Below are 17,473 nucleotides of genomic sequence, written 5' to 3'. Positions count from 1 at the left end.
CAGGCATGGGACCATGGGGGACAGGGATCAACAAGGGTGCATAGTAGTAGGCGAAATGTTGAGGAAGGTGCAGGAGAACATGAAGAAATGGAGGACGAACTGTCCATGGACATGGAAGACTCAGCGGATGAGGGAGACCTTGGTCAAATTTCTGTTGAAAGAGGTTGGGGGGAGATGTCAGAGGAAGAAAGAACGGTTAACACCTCTATGCCACAAACACAGCGTGGACTTGGTCCGCATGGCTGCGCAAGACACATGAGCGCCTTCTTGCTGCACTAAGTCCAACATGAACCTCGTATTGTCAAAATTAGAAGTGATGATGACTACTGGCTTTGCACACTATTAGATCCCCGGTACAAGTCCAAATTTTGTGACATAATTCCAGCCATAGAAAGGGACGCACGTATTCAGGAGTATCAGCAGAAGCTGTTACTCGATCTTAGCTCGGCTTTTCCACCAAACAACCGTGCAGGTGCAGGGAGTGAATCTTCCAGTTGTAACTTGACAAACATGGGACGGTCTCGTCATCTTCAACAGTCTACCCGTACCAGTAGACCCGTATCTGGTGCTGGTAACAGCAATTTTATTGAATCTTTTCATAATTTTTTTAGACCATCCTTTGCAAGGCCACCAGAGACAACAAGTCTGACACATAGTCAACGGCTGGAGAGGATGATACAGGAGTATCTCCAAATGAACATCGATGCCATGACTTTGCAAATGGAGCCTTGCTCATTTTGGGCTTCAAATCTTGAAAAATGGCCAGAGCTCTCCACTTACGCCTTGGAGATTTTGTCGAGTCCAGCTGCCAGCGTTGTCTCTGAACATGTCTTCAGTGCTGCTGGGTCTGTGCTGCCAGATAAGCGCACGCGTCTGTCCAGTGACAATGTGGACAGACTAACGTTCATCAAAATGAACAAGTCATGAATCCACAAGGAATTTACTACCCCTGTGTCATCCTGGGGAGAGTAAATGCTTGTGGATTTTGAATGTGCTTGATGGAAATCTACCTGTGAAGTGTACAACTGGGGCACAAGTCCTGCCACTGAAGGGGTGGGTGTGTGTGGGGCCCAATTTTTGGAAAAAAGGGAGACTCTGCTTGGAGTAACCCTTACAGTGTTTTTAAAAATGATCCAAGATGTACAGAGCTGGGATCAGGAAATACTTAGCTACCTACCCCGGTGTCATCCTGGGGACGGTTAAGGATGGCGTATTTTTGAATGTGCTTGATGCAAATCTACCTGTGAAGTGTACAACTGGGGCACAAGTGCTGCCACTGAAGGGGTGGGTGAGTGTGTGGCCCAATTTTTGGAAAAAAGGGAGACTCCGCTTGGAGTAACCCTTGCTTACAGTGTTTTTAAAAATGATCCAAGATGAACAGAGCTGGGATCAGGAAAGACTTAGCTACCTATTCCGGTGTCATCTTGGGGACGGTTAAGGATGGCGTATTTTTGAATGTGCTTGATGCAAATCTACCTGTGAAGTGTACAACTGGGGCACAAGTGCTGCCACTGAAGGGGTGGGTGTGTGTGGGGCCCAATTTTTGGAAAAAAGGGAGACTCCGCTTGGAGTAATCCTTGCTTGCTGTGTTTTTTAAAAGGAGCCAAGATGAACAAGTCATGGTTCAGCAAAGACTTTGCTACCTACCCCGGTGTCATCCTGGGGACGGTTAAGGATGGCGTATTTTTGAATGTGCTTGATGCAAATCTACCTGTGAAGTGTACAACTGGGGCACAAGTGCTGCCACTGAAGGGGGGGTGTGTGTGTGGCCCAATTTTTGGAAAAAAGGGAGACTCCGCTTGGAGTAAACCTTGCTTACAGTGTTTTTAAAAATGATCCAAGATGAACAGAGCTGGGATCAGGAAAGACTTAGCTACCTACACCGGTGTTATCCTGGGGACAGTTAAGGATGGCGTAATTTTGAATGTGCTTGATGCAAATCTATCTGTGAAGTGTACAACTGGGGCACAAGTGCTGCCACTGAGGGGGTGGGTGTGTGTAGGGCCCAATTTTTGGAAAAAAGGGAGACTCCGCTTGGAGTTACCCTTGCTTGCTGTGTTTTTTAAAAGGAGCCAAGATGAACAAGTCATGGTTCAGCAAAGACTTTGCTACCTACTCCGGTGTCATCCTGGGGACGGTTAAGGATGGCGTATTTTTGAATGTGCTTGATGCAAATCTACCTGTGAAGTGTACAGCTGGGGCACAATTGCTGCCACTGAAGGGGTGGGTGTGTGTGGGGCCCAATTTTTTGAAAAAAGGGAGACTCCGCTTGGAGTAACCCTTGCTTGCTGTGTTTTTTAAAAGGAGCCAAGATGAACAAGTCATGGTTCAGCAAAGACTTTGCTACCTACTCCGGTGTCATCCTGGGGACGGTTAAGGATGGCGTATTTTTGAATGTGCTTGATGCAAATCTACCTGTGAAGTGTACAACTGGGGCATAAGTGCTGCCACTGAAGGGGTGGGTGTATGTGGGGCCCAATTTTTGGAAAACAGGGAGACTCCGCTTGGAGTAACCCTTGCTTACAGTGTTTTTAAAAATGATCCAAGATGAACAGAGCTGGGATCAGGAAAGACTTAGCTACCTACCCCGGTGTCATCCTGGGGACGGTTAAGGATGGCGTATTTTTGAATGTGCTTGATGCAAATCTACCTGTGAAGTGTACAACTGGGGCACAAGTGCTGCCACTGAAGGGGTGGGTGTGTGTGGCCCAATTTTTGGAAAAAAGGGAGACTCCGCTTGGAGTAACCCTTGCTTGCTGTGTTTTTTAAAAGGAGCCAAGATGAACAAGTCATGGTTCAGCAAAGACTTTGCTACCTACCCCGGTGTCATCCTGGGGACAGTTAAGGATGGCGTAATTTTGAATGTTCTTGATGCAAATCTACCTGTGAAGTGTACAACTGGGGCACAAGTGCTGCCACTGAAGTGGTGTCTGTGTGGCCCAATTTTTTGAAAAAAGGGAGACTCCGCTTGGAGTAACCTTGCGGTGTTTTACAAAATTTTAGAAGGGCATGCCTAGCGTATATCTGTGTCTCTTCCTCTTTTTCCTTGTCCAGCTCTTTTGTTTTCGCATGAGTATATGTCCTTGTCACTTTCCCATGTTTTTGTGTTGTGTTGTGAGTTGTTTGTCACCTTTTGGACACCTTTGAGGGTGTTTTCTAGGTGTTTTTATGTGTTTGTGATTGCCTCCCATTGTTTCCTATGCGGTTCAAGTGGTTCGCCGAATCGGTTCGCCGAACCGAACTCGAACGAGACCTCCGTTCGGCGAACCGAACTCGAGCCGAACCGTGACGGGTTCGCTTATCTCTACTGTTAACCTGCATCCATCGCAGCATGTGCGGGCTGTAAGATCAAGAGTTCAGTTGACTCCCGCTGCATCCATCGCAGCAGCCATAAAAAGTAGAAGTAGAAGGATCCGGTAAAATAACAATTGGTTATTTTGCGGTTTGCGTTTTTTTGCCTACAGGCAAAAAAAAAGCTGATGTGAAAGTAGCCTGCAAAATGCATGCCAGATGGATGATGCGGACGATACACAGAGTCTAGGCAAGGGGGAAAAAAAAGCAATTTCATGACCCCATGATTTTTTCCCTCCAATTATTTATTTTTTCACATGGTGCGCCGGCTAATCAGAATTTCTATACACACACACACACACACACACACACACACGCGCACAATATGAACTATATCAGAACAAGAAGAAGATAGATGCTTTCTTCCCCTGCTTGTTCAGAGCTTGTAGCTGCTGCTGTGTCACTGTTGTGATTTCTCTCTGTGCTTTCATTTCATGCAGACACAGGGAAGAGGGCAGGGAGGAGTTGGGTGGAGTGCTGAGTGGGTGTGCTAGATACAGGCCTACAGCCCACGCAAAGAATCATGGAAGTTGTAGGAACTGAACCCAGGAAGTCAGGAGAGAGATTAATCCCATCAGAGCTGGAGCCAGCAATGAGGATGTGCTTCCACAGTATGATAAAAGGTAATATTCCTGAATTAACATAATAGATGTGTGGAGAGGCACATAATATAAAGATTTATGAGAAAAAAAATATCAGTTTTGGTAACTGGACAACTTCTTTAATAGAGTTGAGCGCGGTTCGCGGTTCGAGGTTCTCCAGTTCGCGGCTCGAGTGATTTTGGGGGCTGTTCTAGATCGAACTAGAACTCGAGCTTTTTGCTAAAGCTCGATAGTTCTAGATACGTTCGAGAACGGTTCTAGCAGCAAAAAGCAGGGCTTTTTACAGCTACAGTGTGCAGGAGCCATCGCTGGCAGCCTGCCAGAAGCTGGTAACCAAGATAAACATCGGGTATCCAAGCAAAGCGCTTTGGTTAGTAACCCGATGTTTATCCTAGTTACGTGCAGGAAGCCCACACTTCCCCGCTCAGCTCACTCCGCCCCCTCCTGCACGCGGCATGTACACATACATACATACACACACACACACACACACACGTCCCCAGCCATGCAGTCCACGACACTGACGTCCTCCTGTCACTCTGCACACATGGTCCCGCTCGGCTTACCTGCGGTGAAGAAGTCCCGACCTCAGCGCTGTCACTGTCCTCCATGGCCGCCGCTTGTCACATCACCTTCTCTCGCTTCTGACCCGAGACTGACTAGCGGTGACGTCATGGGCCTCTCGCGATACTTGGCTGTGAAGGTCATTGAACTCAGTGACAGGTGCTGTCGGCAGTGCAGGAGATCAGCGCAGGTAATGTACCTCGCTGACAGCAGCACTTGTCATGCTCTGCAGTGACCTGGGCTGACCCATTGATGTTAGCTCAGGTCACTGCACTGCTCTCCCAGCCAATGGGGAACATCCTGCTCTTCATTGACTGGGACAGTGTGGATCGTCATGGCAACCCCTTGGATTACGCCAGACCTGGATTTGTTTTTCTTTCTAATAAATTGGTTAAAGAGGGAATGTATTGGGGAGTATTTTTTCAAATAAAAATGTGTTTGTCGTCTATTTTTTTTTATTACTGACTTGGTTGGTGATGTCGGGTATCTGATAGACGCCTGACCTCACAAACCCCAGGGCTTGGTGCCAGGTGACATTACACATCTGGTATTAACCCCATATATTACCCCGTTTGCCACCGCACCAGGGCGCGGGATGAGCTGGGGCGAAGCACCAGGATTGGCACATCTAATGGATGCGCCACTTCTGGGGCGGCTGCGGCCTGCTATTTTTAGGCTGGGGAGAGTCCAATAACCATGGACCTCGCTAGTCTGAGAATATCAGACCCCAGCTGTCTGCTTTACCTTGGCTGGTGATCCAATTTTGGGGGGACCCCTACGTGTTTTTTTTTTTTAATTATTTAATTTAAAATAACAGCGTGGGGTGCCCTCAGTTTTGGATTACCAGCCAAGGTGAGGTTGCCAGCTGTGGTCTGCAGGCTGCAGCCGTGTGCTTTACCCTAGCTGGCTACAAAAATAGGGGGAACCCTACGTCATTTTTTTTTTCATTTTTTTGGCTAAATACAAAGCTAAGCACCCCTTAGTGCCACATGAAAGGCACCAAAGGGTGCAAAATTACAAAATGCAGCAGAGTGGGACATTATGTGTCTTTCTGCCATTATAATGACAGAAAAGACTGATATGAAGTGCACAAGCACAAGAAAATCACCAGAGCACTCTACGCTGTGAAAAGCAGTAGAAAATGGCACTGGAGTGAACATGTGACCGCCTCATGTAGGATGAAGCTATGGATCCTGGGTAAATTTATGCATTTACCCTCCTTCAGTTTTTTTGCAGTACACAAAAAAAATGGAAGGCACACGGATGACAAACAGATGACATACGGACCTTCTACGGAACGGAAAAGGATGCCACACGGATGCACCCGTGAAAAAAAAACGGACTGTTTTTTGCAGACCGCAAAAATGGATCGGTCGTGTTAATGTAGCCTTATTCTGATCTGCCGTTTATAAACAGCAGGCAGAAATAAGTGAATAACGCCCCTCTCGGAGCCGCGGTTAGCGGTGACGTCACCGCTAACTGCGTTGCTATGGCAACGGTGATCTCCGTTAATGACCAGCTGTGTCAGCCGGTCCCTAACGGAACGGGGAGTCGACCGTGTGCTAGAGCATGTCGCCGGTACACGGCGATACGCAAATGTGCACCGTGTACCGGAGAGTGCAATAACAGGTCCTACATGACGCGTCATAGTCATGTGACCAGTCTGTAGCCAATGAGATAATAGCCACGTGACTGGTCACATGGCTATTTTGACGTCACGATAGGTCCTACATCACTTCTGGCAGTGCTGGTCACCGGGAGGATTCAGCGATCATCGGATGGAATAGCGGCAGGAGACAGAGTGCAGGAGGGATCGCGGGGACCGGTAAGTGTTATGGCAATGTTTATTAACTGTTTGTGTACATTTATCATGCATTTTTATGTATTTGTGATTGCCTCCCATTATAGCCTATTGGTTCGAGTTCGGTTCGTCGAACGTTCGACGAACCGAACTCGAACGGGACCTCCGTTCGGCGAACCGAACTCGAGCCGAACCGCGACCGGTTCGCTCATCTCTATTCTTTAACTTCTGTTGTTTTGTTCATTCTGCCTCCTACAGATCGTAGTATGGTGCGACTTACACGCTTATGTGACGCCCTCGACTAGTCAGGTCACCCCCCCTCCCCGATTAGGTGACAGCAGCCAACCAAGAAACCCTTTTCACCACCCTCCAGGTTTGATGTCCACACCAGGGGGCGGAGCCAGTCGGTTGGCTCCACCCACCGATGAGTTCACAGGCCTGGAGGCGGGAAACAAACACACAAGTTGTAGTGCAGAGTAGAGAGAAGTCAAGTTCAAGGGCAGACCTGTGTCCAGGCCTGCCAACAGACTACTCTGGTGGCTGGGTCGGAGCCCAGTCACCTTTGGCAAGGAGGCAGACGGTGGTGGCCGCCTGCAGGAGCTGGGATTTTAGCCGGTGGAACCGTAGGGACCGGGGTCGGGCGGTGGCCCGCTGGTACCGAACCGGGGAACCGATTGGAAACCGGTGCACCAGGAGGGGTACTCAGACCCAATACAAAGCCCTGAACCGACAGGGCCGAGTCAAATCAACTGATTGAGGACTGGACTTAAGGACCTATCCCCTACAAGACCCGTTAGAAGACAACAGCCCAACCATACAGGGTAAAGCCACCGCCATGGCATAGAGACCCAAAGGGCCAGCGTCTGCGGGCAAACGGACTCCTACGGCATATACAAGTAGGGGAGAGGACTACCGTTGCTTAGGCATAGGAGTCAAAACATTCACACAAGGAGCTGCAGGAGAAAGGCGGAAACCACCAACCTATTTTGGAAGAAGCTGCAGCCGGCTGCGGGCCCCGTTCATCACCCCGTTTGGTTTACCAGAGACTCCAGTGTATTGTGTCATAGTGAGTACACCAGTGCCTTCGGGCCGCGCTGGCGCGCCGCACAGCATCAGCACCCAGCACGTACCTGCTCCCTTGCCTCAGCACCTCCCTCAGGCCCCCGGGACCATCGCTCCCCTACCCACTAGGGGTCAACACCAAGCTACGCAACACCGTCCCCGGGAGGTCTAGTTAACGGCAGCGGTGGTGTCCATCCATTCACCACAACCCGTGGGTGGCGTCACGAACTTACATCCCAAACTAAACCACCGCGGCCCCGGCCGTGGAACTCCCCATCAAGTCCCTGCATGTAGCGCCAACTCCCTTGCAGAGCGACGTGACCCCCGGGTCCGTGAGAGGCTCGAGCCACCACCCACCGTACGAGTATGGATCAGAGCGGCTCGGCGGTCGTAGCCGAGGATTACCGGGGATTACCTGTAAATCTTTGAAAAATGTGATTCAGACAATATTCGCACTGGATAATTTACTGTAATGAGGCAGAGGGAGTCAATTTGACGTCAAGTCTGGAATGTGGTGTGGCGATATCCATATTTTTATGCGTCTTTTTAGGGGTGCACAAAAGTGCTGTCAACAACAGTTTTGATCACCTGTGAAGAGATGGACACTGCTGAACAGAGGCCAGAGTCCAGAGTAACTCTGCTGCCTCTGAATGGATTCGTTGGGGGTTCACCTGATTCACGTATATTGGAGATGTAGATGGAAATCTGATGTAAGTGCTCAGCATAGAGCACAGGATAAATGTGAACTGATCCAAAACATTCTGTACCCCAAATCACCAACAAATAGCAGTCAACTCAACCCACCAAAACAAAAGTCCTCACTCAGGTCTGTCATCTGTTAACATAAATACAGGTGGTGTCCATGTTACTAGTAGCATAAAGTGTCTGGACAAACGCCATGGCTCCCCCCCTCAAAAAATAAATCCAGCAAAATCTGTGCTTCCAAATCCAAATGCCCTGCTCCCTTCTGAGCCCCACAATGTGCCTAAACCACAGTTAGCATCTGTATTGCCCAGTCCTGATGTGGCACCCCCGCACGCTCCCACTCACTTGCCCGCCGGTTGCATGCACCCTGTTCCTGCGTCAGCCTTTTCTTGCTTCCAGGCCACACGCAGGCCTTCTGGGAGTGCCCACTTTCTTAAAGGACCGGTGTCCGATTACCTGGAAGTGATCCCTGAGGTCAGCCATTACCCTGAAGGTGTTTAAGCCTCCCTCCCCTTAGGGGAGGTGCCTGAGCAACGTCGCCTTTCATTAGTGCATTGCTAGTTCTCAGGTCCCATACATGTTACTGTGCCTGACCCAGCGTTCTGTAGCATTGACTCATCCCTGCTAACTCTTTCCAGAGCTTGTTACCATCTCTACCTCCATTTTGCCACATCTGCGCTACCACCTCTGTGCTGCCATGTCTGAGCTACTACCTCTGTGCTGCCACATCCGAGCCTCCACCTCCATGCTGCTGTAGCACCCCACGGGGCAGGTGTTTTAACCTACTCATTGCCGGGCCGGGGGTGCAGATCCTCTGCATTGTCACGGGGTGGCCTGGCCTGGTTTTGTTGCCCCTAGGCATACAGAAAGGGAGGATGGAGGGTGGTAGGCAGGATGGAGGTGGTAGTTGGTGGAGGAGGATGGGGTGATGGGTGAAGAAAGTCTATAGATGATCGTGACGCCTCCTGCGGTACGTGGTAAGGGGAGGGCTGCCGCTGCGAATGCTGCTCTCCAGGGCTATTGGTGGGGGTCGCAGCCGGGAAGGTGTCGCTCCCCGCAGGTGGAGTGGGATTACCCCGGGAGGGATGATGGATGGCAGGGACAGTGGTGCTTGTAGTCCCCGCAGGTGCTGCAGTGCTTAGCTTCGGCACCGGCAAAGGAGAGGCAGAGGCTGTGGCTCCAAGGCTTTACTTACAGTTCGTATTACTGCTGCCCCCAGAGTACTGGTCTCTGCCATGATGGGCTCCAGCCGATCCCGTATAGTAGGCGGTTGTCTCCGGTGCCCATGAGAGTCCTGATAGAGAAGTGTCCCCCTGTTGCTATCGCCATGGGCCTGCGAAGAAAGGAAAAACAACCTGCTCCTGCTGTTCATGTCAGATGTTGTCCCAAGCTGTGCCCGGGAAAATCTCTTCTACACCCCAAGTGGTGCCCTCCCCAGTGGTTGCCCTAGCGACCGGGAAGTCCCCTGCTTCATCAGGGCTCACTACCCTGTCTGCCCTAGTCCAACCTCTCTATGGGAAAGTATATAACTGTTGTTTGTGTGTGTTTTGCGAAGGCACTGACAGTTAACCCCCTGCTTACCTGGGATAGGTATTACCCCTGAAAATAGGTGCAATACCCTGTGGCACCTGAAGCCTCAGGGGCGCCACACTGCCACATCTAAGCACACCTGTACTGGATATCAGAGACTGGCCAGTTCGTCAGAGCTGACTCCACTGGTCCTGGCTGCCATGTATTTAGGCCCCCTGGGGCTGCACCTGACAATTCCAGTATAGACTTAGCTCCAGGTTAGCTCCTTCCAGGGGAGTCAGGTGTATGGCCCAGTGGGTCCACTCCCAGATGCTCACCACCCCTTGGCGACTGTAACAGATTGCTCAGGTCATTGACCCCAAAGGGATCAAGTCTACTCACCTGGCAGATATTCAGCAGTAGCTCACCTGCCAACGTGATACCCAGGCAAAGTTTGTTGCATACATGAAATGCGTAAAATTCTGTCTTGCGGCCATGCAAGCCTCCGGATCCTTTGTTGCTCCACAGCTTGTCAGGATGCAGAGGGAGTTTTCCTGCCAGGCCGAAGTTCAGAGACACATGTCCGAATACATGGCTTCCGTGGACACCCTTTTGTATGCTCTGCCGAACCCGACACCTTCTGCTACCCCAGACCCTGTAGAGCCACCAACATTCCTGTCCAGATCTCACCTGGGCTCTCCACCAATGGTCAGAGGAGATCCAAGACAATCCCGATGTTTCCTTAATCAGTGTTCTTTGTATTTGAGCTCTCACCTTTGCAACTGGCGACTGATCAGTCCCAAATGACGTTCGTCATGTTGCATCTGACTGGACAGGTTTTGGCATGGATGAATCTCTTATGGGAGAAGAATGACCTGATCGTCCAACATCTGCCCTCCTTCCTAACTAACGTTTGCAAGGTATTTGACAAACCAGGACACCAGGGGAATCTCATGGTTGGGCAGTACGACATCAAGTTTCGCACCCTGTCTTCCGAAGTCGGATTGAACAACGAGGTGTTTGTAACCATCTTCTGGGATTGATTGTCCGGAAGTATTAAGGATGAATTGGCCTGCAGAGACGTAACTTCCACCCTGGATGACCTGATTTTTTTGGCTACCCGTGTTGACCTATGCTTCGAGGAGCATGCTAGAGAGGTCACCCGTGAGAGGGAGAGGAGAACCATGAGTTTGGCACCCACCTTTCAATGACCCATGTTGCCTCATCACACCAGGACCGCTACCCCGCATGAGCCTATGGAGGTGGACCGCATCGCAGTGTCCAGGCTATGTCAGGAGACTCGGCGAGTAGCAGGAGAGTGCTTTTACTGCAGAAGTATCAAGCACTTGATTTGGGATTATCCTGCAAAGTTAACAAAATTATATATTATATGGGCAGAGTACTTGGAGGACTAACATATAACCTCAAACCCTAGATAAAATGTACGTTTTTATTGATATTTATTAAAAATCCCAATGTTACCACAAAAACACAAATAGCAAACTGGATGAAGTAAACCTTGTAAGAGCAACAAGGAAATAAAGGGGAGGGAGGAGTGCTAGTTGACCCTAGATGGAAGGGTATATCCCTATCTGCCAACGGAGGGTATGACACCATAAGTTACCGAGCGTCCCCATTCCACGTCGGCTTTCCCTCTCCCCGACCCTGATGTAAGAGTTGATAGGGAAGGTACTATTCAATTGGTACTGCTGCACATGTAATACAATCAAGCAGCTACATCCCCTATACTACTTCCCACTCCTGATCCAGAAAAAATACAACCATAAAAAGTAATTCAGAGTGGTGTGACCAATAATTTTCTTACAATAAGTGTTCTGAAATCAATCTTAGAGTAATATCCACATGATATGTCACAAAGCTCAAATCAGTATGCTCCTGACACATTCTCTAAAGGTTTTACAGAAAAAAGTATAATCACCACTCCAGGATCATTTAAGATAGACATAACAGATAGCATCTATCCTAATCAAATTAATAGATAATTAGGGAGTAAAAAGATAGACCACTTCCCTAATAAAGCAGGTATCCAGGCCTGGATACCTGCTTTATCTGGGAAGTGGTCTATCTTTTTACTCCCTAATTATCTATTAATTTGATTAGGATAGATGCTATCTGTTATGTCTATATGACACATGTCAGTCAAAAACATAGACGTTTTTCACTGACGTGTTAAAAACGCATGTGTCCCTCCATGTGCCGTGATTCACCTCTCTGCATCCAGCCGCTGTCTGACCTTTGCAGCTATATGAATATGCATACGAGTAATGAGTAATGAACCACCAGGAAGAAGCAGAGAGCAGCTGCCGAACACAGCGCCGCTAGAGATGGGTGAGTTGAAAATGCTTTTTATTTTCAATATGTTTTTTTTCTAGTTTGAATTTCACGGACCACACCATAGTGTCGTCCGTGGGGCATCAGTGATGCCAGAAAAAAAGGACATGTCTTTGTATGGCAATCACGGACATGCGTGTACGCTGCATGGAGACATAGTCAGTGAAAAATCACTGATGTGTGCGCAAAACCATTGATTATAATGGGTTTGCGTATGTCAGTGATTCTGGTAGGTATAAAAACTAGTACATACGTACCAGAATCTCTGACATCTGAAACAGGCCTTAAGTAGTTTTCCTATAATTTGGATTATTTGGCAGACTAATTATCACAGGTGTTTTAGATTGATTTCAGTGATCCAAAAAGCCATGAGAGAATGCATGAGTTTATTTGAAAAACAAAATAATTTAATCTTTTTGACATGTAAATCCAATTTGCATAATATTTTGGAACACAGTGCAGTAACTGTTGAACAGAGGTTGGTGCTACCTCTGGGACCCGCACTTACCTTGAGAAGGGGGTCCTATGTCACACTGGACTGTACTGATGGCTTCTACAAATGGATAATGATCCTACACACACTTCAAAATCCACAATAGACTACCTCAAAAGGTGCAAGCTGAAGGTTTTACAATGGCCCATACAGTCTACTGATCTGAAGATCATTATAAATCTGTGGCTAGACCTCAAAAGAGCAGTGCATGCAAAACGACCCAGGAATCTTACAGTACTGGAAACAGGGGCGTACATAGAAATCATGGGGCCCCATAGCAAAAGTCTGAATGGGGCCCCCCCACCGTTAAAAAACAAACAAACAAAAAAACATTATCATAATAATCATTATACATGTAATTGGGGGCCGGCATGCATTATTCGTGGCGGCTTATAGTCAGAAATAACACATACTACTACATAGTGTTACTGAACAACACCCACCATATAAAGGTTTGCAATGTATTATTACATTTCAAAATAATGTCGCCACACCATGATCAAATATCACCACATAGAGTCTGAATATAACCACCGTCCTGTAACTGAGCAAAGGCCACTGCACCAAGACCAGTGGGTTCACACGATAAATCCCTAAAAAATCTGCAATATGTGAACTTGGCCTAAAGTAGGGATGTCCTTCTTCATGCCCCTCACTACACACAATATACATTTTCACATCTGTCTCCCCCATTTAATGGTAAGGATTATGACTCTTTATAGCCTTAGGATCTATATTAAAACTCTGCAAAGTGCAGGGATAATACACACACACACACACACACACACACACACACACACACACATACACTGATGGCACAGCAAAGGGGCAACACACACACAGTGATGACACAGCACAGGGGCAACACAAACACAGTGATGGCACAGGGGCAACACACACACACACACACAGAGTGATGGCACAGCACAGGGCAGTTTTTCTGTAGTATTACAGGCAGACATTTGTACATTATAATACTCACCTGCTCCTGTGCTGTGAGAGATGATGATAGTGGCTCAGGCCTCCCTGCTGCACTTCCTGTGAGTCTTCCTGGCTGCTCCTCCTGTCCTCTGCTTTTTCTTTCTATTCCTTCTGTTCTCCGCTTCTTACTGTTTTTCTGCTCTCTGTTTGCTTTTCTCTCTTTTTTGTGGTATCTACTCCTTCTTCCCTCCTGCACTCTTTTCCTTTTCATCATTTCATTTTCCCGCGTCTGCCCCCTCTCCTGATTGGCTGTTCTCCTCCTGGCATCTCTGATGCCTGGCCACTCCCTCCTCTTCAGCACAGTTCGCGCACAGTGTGCAGTGTGTGCGCCTCTGAATCTCTCCGTTGGCCAGTCTGCAGCTATACAAACAGTGTCGGCTCCCAGCGGTATTAATCAGCTGCTTGGTGACGGCCCCGGGGGCATGATGCATGAAAGTCAAAACGCACACACTGCGGGCAGCCATCCCGGGCTCCTGCAGCCAGGGCTGCCACCAGGAATTTCTGGGCCCGATACTGACAAAATGTTCGGGCCCCCATCAGACTCCACCACAGCTCCAGCTCTACCCCTCGAATCTTCGGCAATAGAAAAAAGTTGTTTCCAGCATCACGTCCTAGAAAAGGTTAAAAACCAATTTTATTCCATAAGGTTAAAACCAACACTAGGTTGGATGGATGTCCACGAAGTATAAAACAATGTCAGACGCGTTTCACACCTAACAGAGGTTCTTAGTCATAAGCGGGCTTTACACGCTGCGACATCGCTAGCCGATGCTAGCGATGGTGAGCGTGACCCGCCCCTATCGTTATGCCAATATTTGGTGATCGCTGCTGCAGCGAACATTATCGCTACGGCAGCGTCACACGCACTTACCTGGTCAGCGTCGTCGCTGTGACTGCTGAACAATCCCTCCTTCAAGGGGGAGGGACGTTTGGCATCACAGCGACGTCATCGCGACGTCACTAAGCGGCCGGACAATCAAAGCGGAGAGGCGGAGATGAGCGAGACATAACATCCCGCCCACCTCCTTCCTTCCTCATTGCGGGCGTGTGGCAGGTAAGGAGAGGTTCCTCGTTCCTGCGGCGTCACACGTAGCGATGTGTGCTGCCACAGGGACGAGGATCAACTTCGCCCACGCGACAGCAGCGATATTTGAGAATGGACCCCCATGTCAATGAGGAGCAGTTTTGGATGTTTTTGCAACGATCCAAAATCACTCCTAGGAGTCACACACAACGAGATCGCTACAGCGGCTGGATGTGCGTCACAAAATCCGTGACCCCAACGAGATCGCTGTAGCGATCTCGTAGCGTGTAAAGCCCACTTTAGACATATCCTGTTGTATTTGCACAAGTTATGGAATAAAATTGGTTTTTAACCTTTTTTCTTGGCCATGATGCTGGAAACAACTTTTCTTCTATTGCCGGACTTTGCCTCTTTGAACATGGAGCTGCCCTCCCTGCACCATCCCCCAGAGAGAGGACCCAGGTGATGCCTTTACTGGGGGAGCTGAGATCCTCCTTAGCATACTGACTTCCAACCTTCCACAATCTACCATCACTCTTGGAAAATCTCCAATTCTGCAAACACCAATCAAACATTAACCGCTAGTCGTCATTTTGACTGCTCGAAAAAAGCTGCATGCACCATTTTTTTGGGTCATTAAAATGACGAACCCCAGACAGAATCGTCAGCCATATGTGTATATCTAATATATAAAGCTGTGTATGTGTGTGTGGATAGATTATATTATAATATATATATATATATATATATATATATATATATATATATATATATATATATATATATATATATACACTGTATGTGTGTCCGCTATAGGAACCCGCACCGTCTCATTTACAATCACAATATTTTCCACAGACACCTCATGTGACTCAGGGAACGTCATAGACTATTTTTTGAGGGGAAAATGTGACCCCGCGCTTTAGGCTGGGGCCACACAGAGCACTACTGTGATCCTTCCATGACACTCGGCTCACGCTGGGAGCACAGCAGGAGCCGACTGTCATGCGAGTGTCACTGCGACTGAGCTCCGATCATGCGATTGGACCTCAGCTGCAGGGGACGGGACGGCACTCAGGAGGGGCGGGCCAGTGCTGCGGAGCGGAGGGCGGTATTTATCTCTCTCTCCTCCGTTGCCGGCTATTGCCATTCTCGCACTGCACTCGCGGTACACCGGTGTAACACGAGTGCAGTGCAATTCTTCTCTCTCCCAATACACGTGAATGGGTGCGAGAGAGTCTCGCATAACAATCGCAGCATGCTGCAATTGTTTTCTCGGTCCGATTGGGGCTGAGAAAATAATCGCTCATATGCGCTGGCACATAGGCTAATGTTTCTCTGAGTGGAATACGATGTTTTATCATTACATTAAAGTCAATGGAGCTAGTAGGTGAGGTCATTAATAGGAGCTGTGATTGGTTATTATAGGCAACAAAGGACATTGCTAGTGTAAATCTGGGTTCACATATAGTGACGCAGCAGCGATCACGACGGGCGACCTGACCTTATCAGGATTGCTGCTGCATCGTTACATCATCGCTGGTGAGCTGTCAAACAGGCAGATCTCACCAGCGACCAGTAACCAGCCCCCAGCCAGCAGCGACGCGTGGAAGCGATGCTGCACTTGGTAACTAAGGTAAATATCGCACTCGCCTAGCGCACTCGCTTAGCGCTGGCTCCCTGCACTCCTAGCCAGAGTACACATCGGGTTAATAAGCAAACCTTTGCTTATTTACCTGATGTGTACTCCGGCTACGCGTGCAGGGAGCAGGGAGCCGGCACTGGCAGCGTGAGGGCGGCGGTGCTAGTAACTAATGTAAATATCGGGTAACCAAGGAAAGGGCTTCCCTTGGTTACCCGATATTTACCTTGGTTACAGCTTACTGCAAGCTGCCAGACGCCAGCTCCTGCTCCCTGCTCGCTTCAGTTCATCGCTCTCTCGCTGTCACACACAGCAATGTGTGCTTCACAGCGGGAGAGCAACGAGCAAAAAATGAAGCAGGACATTCAGCAACGAGAGGCGACCTCACAGCAGAGGCCAGCTCGTCGCTGGATGTCACACACAGCAACAGCGACGGGACGTCGCTGCTACGTCACAGAAAATGGTGACTTAGCAGCGACGTCGCTGTCGTTGTCACTATGTGTGAACCCAGCTTAAGAAGCTTCTGTGTGAGGTAATATGATACCGGTGGAGAGATGGATAGAGAGAGAGACAGACAGGGAATGACAGAGAGAGAGAGACACAGACAGATAGGGAATGAGAGACAGAGACCGACAGATAGGGAATGAGAGACAGACAGACAGATATGGAATGAGAGACAGAGACAGACAGGGAATGAGAGCGAGATAGGGAATGAGAGAGACAGACAGGGAATGAGAAAGAAAGGCAGGGAATGAAAGACAGAGACAGACAGATAGGGAATGAGAAAGAGACAGAGACAGACAGACAGGGAATAAGAGACAGAGACAGACAGATAGGGAATGAGAGAGACAGACAGACAGGGAATGAGAGAGATAGAGGCAGGGAATGAGAGACAGAGACAGACAGATAGGGAATGAGAGACAGAGACAGACAGATAGGGAATGAGAGACAGAGACAGACAGATAGGGAATGAGAGACAGAGACAGACAAATAGGGAATGAGAGAGACAGACAGACAGGGAATGAGAGAGATAGAGACAGGGAATGAGAGACACAGGGAAAGAGACAGACAGAGGCATCCAGACAGACAGACTACATGCACAGTTACACACACTTTACATTACCTCATCTTGCAGTTTCTGATCAGTGAAGAGCAGGAGAGAAACCACGGGGACTTGCACGGAGGCTGCTGCAGCTGAACAGCAGGACCTAGATGTTCACTGGTCATGTGATCAGGCACATGATCAGTTAGATGACAGGTCCTTCATCGCAGCCTCCATAGTACATTTCCTGTCCTGCACCGATCACATACATCAGTGCAGAGTAGGAGAGAGGGCAGCTGTCTATGAGCGACTCGGGCCCCCTCATTGCCCTGATGTCCGCCCCGC

This window comes from Anomaloglossus baeobatrachus, chromosome 4, assembly GCF_048569485.1.
Source record: "Anomaloglossus baeobatrachus isolate aAnoBae1 chromosome 4, aAnoBae1.hap1, whole genome shotgun sequence".
Taxonomy (NCBI): domain Eukaryota; kingdom Metazoa; phylum Chordata; class Amphibia; order Anura; family Aromobatidae; genus Anomaloglossus; species Anomaloglossus baeobatrachus.
The sequence above is the reverse complement of the archived record's forward strand: the minus strand, read 5'-3'. Positions refer to the sequence as shown.